Source organism: Pundamilia nyererei, unplaced genomic scaffold (assembly GCF_000239375.1).
Source record: "Pundamilia nyererei isolate P.nyererei 1_Seehausen unplaced genomic scaffold, PunNye1.0 scaffold00013, whole genome shotgun sequence".
Classification (NCBI taxonomy): Eukaryota; Metazoa; Chordata; class Actinopteri; order Cichliformes; family Cichlidae; genus Pundamilia; species Pundamilia nyererei.
The window spans coordinates 2,561,458-2,572,589 of NW_005187414.1; the positions used below are offsets into that span (position 1 = coordinate 2,561,458).

Sequence of the window (11,132 nt, forward strand, 5' to 3'; positions counted from 1 at the left end):
GCGTGCAGATGTCAGTGCAGTTAATGACCACATGTAATCTCCTGAACATGAACACAACAAAATACGCTCACTGTCAAGCTTTGTTAATCCACTGGTTATGTACTATTACAGGTGATTTGACTTTCAAATACACAGTAAAAGAAACCCTCTGAATTAAAAATGAACATTTATACAGAATAGCAAGAGAAAACAAAAGTACACTAACAAAGAAAACCAAAGCCAACTGGAACACAACACAGCGATTTAATTGAGACGTTTACTGTAAAAATGAGAGTTCATGGGGTATAGACCTGTGGCTTTAACTTTCAGTAAGAACACAAACTGGAAAAAGGGGCCTGAGATACATTTTGGGAATACTGGTAGCCGCCAGTGCTACCCCTCAGCCTTCAGTAGATACACCTATGTTATCAATTTCAAACTCTGACTTATTGCATTCAAAATCTTGCACCGCCCGGCCGTCTAGCAGCGTGACAACAACACCCCCACAGCCTTTTACAGGTGAGGGTTAATAAGAGGTTTCTTAGATTACTTAAAACTACTCAAAAACTACTTGATAACCAGGCCCACCCAGTCTTAAATTTTCAATCTAATCAAAAGCAAAGGTTGTGTATTTGTTTAAAAACAATTATAAAAAAAAAACATTAACAACACAGGCTGGTGGCTATATGCAGATGCTATCTAGTCATATGCAAAGTGTTAAGGCCACTGTGTAACCCGCCTGCCACTTAGACACAAACGTCAATAGCTAATAGGTACTAACTGCTTCCTAACAGCAGTTTTGATTAGCTTTTATGTCAATAAATACACTTATATAAATATGTAACTGGCAAAGAAATAATTAATATGTAATAACTGCGAGTAGTTTCAAACTGCATCTCTATTACTGCACCCACCTTTGCGGCGGAATGCTAAAAAATTGCAATGCAAGCAAAGATACAAGTAACATGTATGAAAAATACATAAAAATAAAATCCAAATGCTTATCTGTCAAACACACAGTCCCCAGTACTTCCAATATAAAATAAATAAAAGCAAAAGCTTATAAGTAAGAAGTATTTTCTAGAAACTGTTTGGTGCGTCAGACATGACTTAAACGAATGCTTTTGTGTACACTGGTTCACTGTCATGGCTTACTGGCACATTTAATGGAACTGGGCCATCGTTAATTAATCCCGTGCTCTTTTTTTTCCCCTTTTACTGCAACATGTCAAAATCAGGTTTTTTGTCTCCCATCCTGCCAAAAACAAGAAAAAATACATTTCCTCTTTTAATTTGCTTCTGTATTTATTTGTTTTTGCATTAATGCCCCCGTTTACTTAGCCATGCTTTTATTTCTTTGCCAATTTATTTCCTCAGAGTTATTTATGTCTTTGTGCCTTTCTGCTTCACTACACAAACGAGGGAGAGTGTAATTCGAAGTACGCCACAGGGTCAAGTCCTCACGTATTGGCGGAACAGAAGTGAGCACGAAGAATGCATGGCATTTGATTTATTCTGGATGTTGGCAGCTTTGGTCCTCCGTACTACACAGAAGAAGGTTTAGGCAATAAATCAAACAGTAAAAAGCAATAAAGTGTTTGCATATGCTAAATATGCTAATATGACCCATGGCTTGGGGGGTCGTTTCTGCCCCCCACTCAGTTCTGAGAGATCTGAGAGATTTTTTTGTTTGTGTTTTTTTGCTCTCTGGTAATTATCAATCAGCAGCAGCAACATTTGTTGCTCTGCTGTACTTACCCAAGTAAATGCAACGCACGTTCTGAGATGATGATAAGCGCCAGATGAAAAATGGGGGATGATTTTGAATTTCTTTTTTTTCTTTTTTTAATACTGAAATGCTGCAGCCGCCCTGTAGCTCTAACATATTTGAGCTTTAACCATCATTACTGATCTCTCTGAAACACTGACGCTTTTACCATGTTTTCGTCTGAAGCCCGATACCTTGGATTCCAATTCCGGCATGCTTAAGACCACTCTTGGGCAAGAGAACAAACTGAATATTACATGAAAAGAGAAAGAAGAAGAAAGAGATGCTTTAATGCTACTCATTTGCAATGAAGAACTTTTTTCTTTAATAGTACAGGGATAGTGACTGTGCAGTTCTTAGATGTAAATTGCTCAAACTTGCCAAAGTTCCAAGGCACTATGTCTATATCTTTGAGAAATAACAAGTAGACATGGAAAGAGGAATTAAGCCCTGAGATTCCTTCAGGTTTCTATCCGAGGAACAACGGTTTGTCTTGTGCTCTGAAAACCTCAGTTTGTTTAACTCATGACTAACTTGCCCTCCGGCTTCATTTTCTTGACAGTGTGAAGTCTTTACAAACTCTCCGAGGCGCAGCGGTGTTGTTCGAGGGTGCGATAATCTTCCAATCAACCATCCCTGATCTGTTTTGGAATTATGATTTCGTCCGTCCCGCTGCAGGCTGATCGATAATGTAATCGAAATTTTGTTATAACAGAAGAATGGACTACTGCGGCTATACACGCTTCATCTTTCCCTTTGTTATTGCTGTGCTTTGTTACGCTATCTTTTAGCCAACAGCCTTATGGGGCTCATTCATAATGCACGCACAGGGGGACTGTAACAGCTCCATAAAGTCCAGATCCTCCACGGATTGAGTATTGATTGGGACACAGTAAAGCTACAAGGAGAAGGGTATAGAGCAAGGGTAGGTTGGTGGAAGTGTAGGCTTTGTGCACACAAACAGGCATGTGTATGCGTGCATACACGTGCGCGCGCACACACACACACACACACACACACACACACACACACACGCTCTCCTCCCTAATCTACTTCAGATGAGTGCTCATGTCCTTTCGGCCCCAAACACAGCTGCTGTCAGCTGCTGATTTACCCTAGTGTTAATGAAGGAGCAGGATAATTCCAGTGAAGTGCAGTGAAGACACACAACAACATTCACACACTTACAAAGGCAGCCTCGCAGGGGGACATGGCAATTTGTTCAAGTGTGCACACACAGACCCACAAAACCAGTACATTCTTTTGGATGTGAACAGATCCAAACGCACAAGCCGCCATGTACACAGACATGCACACAATCTGTTTGTCGAGATAGTCAAAGTGCAAAGCGGAAAGCAAACAGATGTTTTGTCACACGTGCATTTAACATAGGCAGCGTGCAAATGTAGCATTGTGATTCTCAAAGTAACAAAGCATGACATTTCTGAGACACGTCTTTCAAGAAATAATGAATTGGTAACTCCGTGGGAGAGATATTTTATGATTTGGGCGAACCCTTAATGTGGCAAAACTGAGGCACAGCGCTTCAGTTTGTTGACATGGTGCATTATTCATTGCAGCATCCACAAGGAGGCGTTCCTGTTTGGGCTGTCACATGATCGTGGTCATGGAGTCATTACTGACCCTCCTGTTTAAAATACTGTCCTCTGGCTGCGTGCAGGGATGACATGACAACCATACAAATGATGGTAACACATATCACATATTATCATAAATAACTGTGCAGTTTTTTTGGCAGTGCATACCGTTCTGCACCAAGCACTCGTATTTTACTGTAATTTTAGTTCAACTAATTCACCAAATTTGACTGTCAGTAATACTGCAATTATTCCTCATTTTAAAATGTTGGTATTTCATTATTGTTATCGTTTTTTGACCAAGATAACTGTGAAGTGAAGATATGACATTGTGAAAGCCCTGTCTCTATGGCTCCCCCCCCTCAGAACTATTGACAGTTACACCTGTGGGGATCGTTAGTCTCTCACTTCCTTCTGTTGCAGCATCAAGTCAAATAAACAGTCAAAAGTGGCACCATAGCAAAAGCAGTACAAGTGCAACTGCATATACTGTACATCACACAGGAGTGTTTTTCAGCCTTAAACATGACGGGACATCACTTTTAACAGAAGTCTATTTGCTTTAATGTTATGAGGACATCTACAAGAATTTTATGAAGAACCGAATGCTGACGACCTACACTTAGTGCTGTGCTCGAACACATCCTGTGTACACACTGTGCTCATCAGAGGTGCTTTAGAGATGCTTACTGTTAAATCAGTCGTATCCCTCCTGTTTCAGGGCAACACCCAAACCACCCACCTGTGCCATGCAATCCTTCCTGTACTGCAGCATGCTATCACTATTACAGTCTAAGCACATTTCACTACTCGTGTGCAGCATAGAGGACTCTCACTGACTCTGACCACAGATTTTAACCAATGTGTTTTTTAGTTTTTTAAAGCTTACTGACCTAAATCCACTCGGCTGTGTCATCTGTCAAATACTGAACCTGAAACATTTTATCTACGATCACACTTTTGCTCTTCAGCTGATTAAAGCGTTGCAGCACTGTACACTTTGGGCTTGTGTCACACAGGCTAATCTCCGGGTGCTGGAGATTCTGGTATTTTTGTTAACATTTTTTTAACAGTTTTCTATATCAATTAAGTCACAGTTAACATGCACATTGTTGTTATCCCTGTCAGTCAATGATCTTTAACAAGTGTTAACATCAATATTTTTCAATACTTCTCCATCATTACTCATCAAAGAATATCAGGGTACACTGAAAAAAAGTAAATTGGGTGGTTGTTACATTTACAAAAGTCTAACTTGTAGTTTGAACAAAATAGTTTCACGTTTCTATGGTGGACATAATTAAATCATGTAGGATCTGCATGAAATTCAACAACTTAATTTGTTCTTGTTGAGGTGACATGATGCAATCTAGTGAGACTAGTTAGTTGCCTGGACTCACAAAATTCACAACATCACACAAGATTTCCAACCACAGGAAAATCACCAGGGTTATAAGAGGCAAACAACTATACACACGCCATCTGTATGCTACTGCTATTTATTGTGGTTTAACCTGTCGAGGACAAAAAGGAAAAGCCCTGCAATCATAGCTTTGCTACTTTTGTTAAGCCTGGATCGACATCTCGGTGGCATGGTGGTGGTTACCTCACAACAAGAAGGTCTGGCAGTTTGCAGTGGCTTCTCTCTGGGTACTCTGGTTTCCTCCCACAGTTAAAAGTCATGCAAGTATTAGAGTTAGGTTAATTGGTAAATCTAAATTACCCATAAGTCTGAATGTGAGTGCAGATGGTTGTTAGCCTCTATGTGACAGAGACCACCACCATTGATAGGTCATTAGAAATGGTGGTGGGTTACAAAGTCTGCACAGGATCATCATGTGTGAAATACTTCAGCAAATTCTGAAGCATGGAGTCGTGAACTCGATTTCTGTATTGTATTCATACATAACAAGTACAGAATTTCACCCGTGTTACCCAATGGCTCCAAATAACTCAAAAAAAACCGACATCTGTTTTTAGCTGCACTCCTTCAAAAGAGTTACAAAACAGATCTAATTTTATCGACTCTAAAAACATCATTCCTCTCAAATGCTCGCCGTTATCATAGCCACAACTGTGCTCTCCCCGAGCAAGTGGTTGTAGAACTTAAAAATATCTTTCAGCAATTTTATTTTTATCACATTATATAAGATTTACAGGTAGCCTGTGTTTCGGCCCCATAAGGTGTTTTGTACAAAAGGTGTCACCTGGAGCCAAATCCTCTAAACAGAAACTGTTTACCAGTGGCACAGCTTAGCCCTGTGGGGGCGGGTGATGGGAAAGGTGAAGGTATTCCATTAAAGTCTTCTGTTTGCACCCATCCATCATTGTTCCCCTCGAAGGAGATATTAAAAAAAAAGTCAAATTATTAAAAGGACAGGGTGACATTTGCATTTGTAATAGAGGGAAAGAAGCACTGCCTGAACATACAGCAGTGAATAACACAAAACTGATGACGACATCGTTTCTCTCAAATGTCAAATAGTGGTCTCTTGCCCCTTCTCTTTTTCTCACTTACTCATCATACTCTCCATGTCCATCCATCCTGATTTTCTCTCCTCTCCACCTGCACTTCACTTCTGTTCTCCTACACTCTGTCACCCACCTCCTCTCTTTTTTTTAACACTCCCACTTTCTAGCCTGACATACTTGCTTCCCTGATTGTTACTCAACATCCTCTTTCTCTGCTTCCACCTCTTGGATGCTGCTCCTCCTCTCCTGACAGGGTTGACACTGTATTCCCCAGCCGCCCCCATAGTCTGCCACTACGCAGTGCCGCCCTGTGCTTGAAGGGGCCTGGAGTGAGAGTTCAAAGGGGCTGCAGAAGGCACAGACTGCACGGCACTACCAAACATCAGGCTGACCAGAGTGTGCCCGCTGGCCAGTCGGTCACGTGATACACCGCAGCCCACATGGCGGAACACGAGTGTGGGTGGGACATGTGTGCTTGCATCGTGTATGGATGAGATCCTATGTAGCCTACGGGCGCAGATGAGTGCAGCGAAGACTGAACAGGACAGGGGTTGTGATGGCAGCACGCAGGCATCTCTTTTGTTATCAGACAAGAAAAGGAAGCATTTGCTCGCTGTGGCGACACATGTCTCCACCAGCGTATTCATCAGCTTAAAAAGGTGTTCTTTGAAAAAAATTTCTAAAAAGTCTCAGAATGAACAGAGACCAACATTCCTGCTTCACCAGCATTTCAAAGTGCTCGAGCCAGACATTACACACGCAGACAGAAACACTGACGCATCTTGATCTGAGCAGCGGGCCAAACTCAACTGAATCATTCCCTCATTATGTGGGGATATTGAATCCACAGGAAGAGGCGGAGGGGGCAGGAAGGAATAAATACGGACAACAAGAGAGAGGCTGAGAGACAAAGGGATGATACACAGGGAGCACACGCAGGGGAAATGCACACATGCGTACAATGTGGGACTAATGGAACAATCAAAGAAATACCTTTAATGAATAAGAGTATGAAAGGGAGATCAGGGTGCCACTTGTGAGCAATTTGCACGGTGCTGAGTAGCAGCTGGCATCGTGCCCACTTAATGGAGCTATGTATGATGAACACTTGAGCATCACACGACACTACCACTAACCAAACACACCGTGAATCACTTCGTGATTCTGTGCACCTAACACTCAAGTGCCAGCTAATGCTGAGTCACGCTTGTTGAGATAATAATGGAAACAAACATTTTATACAACCGTCTCCGCGTCGTGGCTCAGGAAACATGCAAGCTATTTATCGGCTCAAATTTGCTTCTTTAAAAGCTCGGTGGCGTTTTTCAGAGACAGTGTTTGGGGTGTTTCCAATTAGAAACTAGCCGATGACCGCTGATGAAGATTTATCAGCTAAAAAGATATTTCCTCGACAAGTGGTGGAAGGACAGAGAATAATAGATTTGCATTGTCCGTGTTAAGATTTTAAATGGATCCTTGTCTCTTTATGTACCAACAAGGACCTCCTAGCAAACGTGTAGGTTTTATTTATTTTATTTTCTAAAAAGGGCAAAAATATTTCCGAAATCCAATCTTGCTATGGAGTACAATATTTTATTATATTGTATTATTCTTACTGTTATTGTACTATTGTAAGGTGATCTTGAGGGTCTCAAAAGTGCCTATAAAAAAGTTATTATTATTATTATTATTATTATTATTATTATTATTATTATTATTATTATGTAGAGGCCAAACTCCCCAAACAGAGTGATCCAGCTTCAAGTAGTAAGTATTGCTCGTTGTCATTAATCACTTTATTTAAAATGGGCGGGGGAACTCTTTCACGCTTTAGCACTATTATACGACACAGTTCATTCATATACTTTTCTATTTTTTTTAATGTATAAATAATTTTAAGCAGGGTGGACAATTTTGGGAAATAAATAAATGACTGACTGAGGTTTGAGATACGACTGTAATCATAACACACATGGCTAACGAGCGCCGGTTTAGCTCAAGCAAGATGAGCAGGCGCCCTGACAGTGGGCGGCGCGGGTTCAACTCCCACCCGTGGCCCTTCAGTTTTAGGGGGCAGGGTTAGCTCAGTAGGTGGAGTGTCTGCCCCATGAGCGAATGGCTACCCTGAAGTACCCTTGAGCAAGGTACCGCTTTTACACTACTCCCCGGTAGCCGCCCACTGAGTGAATGGGTTAAATGCAGAGGACTAAGTATTTTCCTACAGGATTAATAAAGTATACATTATTAATAATTTTTGCCTACATCTGAAGAAGGGTAAGCACGCTTAGGTAGCACGGCTCCAGCACTTGCTGTATTTGAAAACCTTTGCTGACTTGGTGTGACCTCAGTGGCAAAGATGTAGAGACCAGTCATCGCGTTCCTGACAGCTACTTGCTGCTAGTAACGTGCATTCCCCAACCGTTTGGCAAGTGGTTGCAGGAGGTCACAAAGAGGGTGCTGCACCAAAAACCTCCTGGTAATTGCTTTGGTCACTGGCAGATCGCCATCTTACAATGCTGTGATTGCAGCCATTCCCCAACTCTCTGTGAATGGTACTCATGACCATTGATCAGTGGACTTTGATCAGTGGTTGCTGATCAATGGTCATGACAATTTGCATAATCATGATGAAGGAACTGACCTCCCAGCCTATTGTTCCTTCAGTGGGCGGGTTTCAGTCATTATGCAGATGTACTGTTTATAAGGTTGGGGAAACCTGCAGTCACCTGGATGAGTGACGAAACGTTTCTCCCACTGAAAATGTCCAGATGAACAGAATCAACTTTTGGACGATGGCAGATTAGTTTGCAGCAGTAAGTCACAACGTTTTACTCTGAAGGTGAACGTTCTCTGTTTCTGAAGCAATCATAAGGTTTTTGTCACTGAACACTGAATAGCTCTTTTCGTGCTTTGTACAGTGCTGTCACCTTATTTCACTTACAAACTGCCAGCAGCCACTCAGAATGCACATGTGTACCTACTGAATACCTTGTGTACTGGCTCTCAAGGTAATGCGCCAATGGTAATGAAATATACCCAGAAATCTACAATCAGATTAAGCAAAAACACAAAACCAAACTCAGCTGCAATCCTGGAGCTCAGCTGATCTTGGTGACAGCCACATCAGCTCCCACATCCATTCTGCAAATCTCACGAATCTTATAAAGAGCAACATTTAAGCTGCTTTAGCAATTTGCACAACTGCAAGCCACTTTGCAGCTCACATCCACACCAGCTCCTCTTTAATGCTCCTCCTGACTTAATCAGTGTCATAGCTCTTGCCAAATACTCGTCTTCTTCTTTCGATTATAGCCGTCCTGACTGAAATCCAAACAATTATGCCAAACTTGCAGAGCACAGGAGACACGTTTGTGTTCACAAATCAATATTCAATTAATGAGTCAAACACTGAACTGCAAGCTTTGGAAAAAACACAGTGGGTCCAGGTACATTCCCTGATATCCATCACACAGGTCAGATATTACTGTTATCCACTTTGTGTTGCTTTGATACAAAAAATTCGAACTGCATTTAGACTACCGGTAACGCTGTAGAGAGACTTGCTTTGCAGCAAACTGGCCAAACTGCTCATTTATATTTCATGCTTTGTAAAGTACCGTCAAGAACTAAACATCAACAGATTTTCACAGGCTGCAAAAAAGACAATATACATACTGATGCTCATTTTTCATGGAAACACGACGCAGCTAGGAAGAGAATTTTTATAACAGGATGTGTGCTTTGGTTATTTGGATCATTCCTTCTTGCTTCATGCCAGGTAGCCCATTAATGCATTAATTAATCTATAAAAATAAAGTAGAATAAGTCCTCTTCTCTCTACTGTGTATCGTTTTGGCACATTGGTGCTAAAACAAACACTGGCAATCAATCAAAAGCTTGAAAACTATTTATTAAACACAGCATGTTCCATAAAGATGTATCTGTGTGTGTGAGAGTCACACACAAAGGGTCATGGCACTTTGAGGGCTGATGAGGGATGCATTAGCCAGGGTGGTAATGACTAAAGGAACAGCAATCTGAGCCACTCAGTCGAAACATACAACAGTCCAGACAAGGTGACCTTCCCCTTATCCGTCACCCAAACCTGCGCGTGTGTGTCAAGTTGGACAGTGGCCCAGTGAGTTTGCCAGCACATCATACACTTTACTAGCCCTTGTCAAAATTGAGAAGATTGTAATGGAAGAGAAAAACAGCCTGGATGAGAGGATAGAGTGAGTCCTGTGAGAAATGAGGTTGTATAATATTTCCATAAACTGGATAAAACTGATGGAGATAGCCACGGGGAGGTCCCCTTTGGTTAGTGAGACCTCACTTTCTAGTCTAAAGCTGTATATTTTGGTTCTCGCCATCTTGGTGCTTTGAAATAGGATATGACAAGGGACTGATGTATCTGATTGGGTAACTGAGGCACACTGCACTCTCACATAATAACTTGTCAATCATAGAACTAAAGCATGCTCTGCTTTATAATCCTTTTGGACACTAATGAGAACATCATTTACAAAATGGACATGATGATGTGTTCAATAACGCTTAAAATTCGTAATTGAGATCATAAACTCACCGAAAAAATTCATTAGGTTCACAGGTCAAATGAGCTGTGGGCCAAATGACTCATAGTCTTCTATACGACTGTATTTTTTTGGGCAACCGAAGGAGTCGCTCCCTGCTGGCCTTTATAAACCTCAATTTAAGTAGTCACTATTCCATTGGCATCTCTTTTTGGACCAAGAAACAACAACCTGACACTTGGATATATCAGAACCATGAAAAATAACCAGATTTCCTAAAACAGTTTTATGTGTCATTGTTTATCCAAGTAGAGTTAGCTGGTTGTTGTGTTTGTGTCCGCTGTGTGTGGCTTCCAAACACACGTTGCCAGCAGGGATGTTACAGAGTGCCCCCTGGTGGAAAAACTGGGAAATGTCAACATTCTTAACACGTTTGAAGGGTGTTTCTCCTGTCCTCTCTTTATTGTTTTAATTTTCATGCATCTGCCATTAGAAACAGTAATACCAATAGATACAATAATAAAATACCAGCTAATAGTTACCTCTTATTGAAATACTGCATGTTATGGCAAATCACAGATACACAGATAACAATCCAAAATACAGGGAGTGCAGAATAATTAGGCAAATGAGTATTTTGTCCACATCATCCTCTTCATGCATGTTGTCTTACTCCAAGCTGTATAGCATATTAGGTGATGTGCATCTCTGTAATGAGAAGGGGTGTGGTCTAATGACATCAACACCCTATATCAGGTGTGCATAATTATTAGGCAACGTCCT

The 11,132-nt window shown here is 41.2% G+C and overlaps 1 protein-coding gene across 11 annotated transcripts in view; it reads right to left on the reverse strand.

Moving 5' to 3' along the window:
• Window positions 1-11,132, reverse strand: part of nrxn3b (neurexin 3b) — a 318,108-nt gene that overhangs the window by 227,006 nt on the left and 79,970 nt on the right. The gene's annotated exons all lie outside the window — the stretch shown is intronic.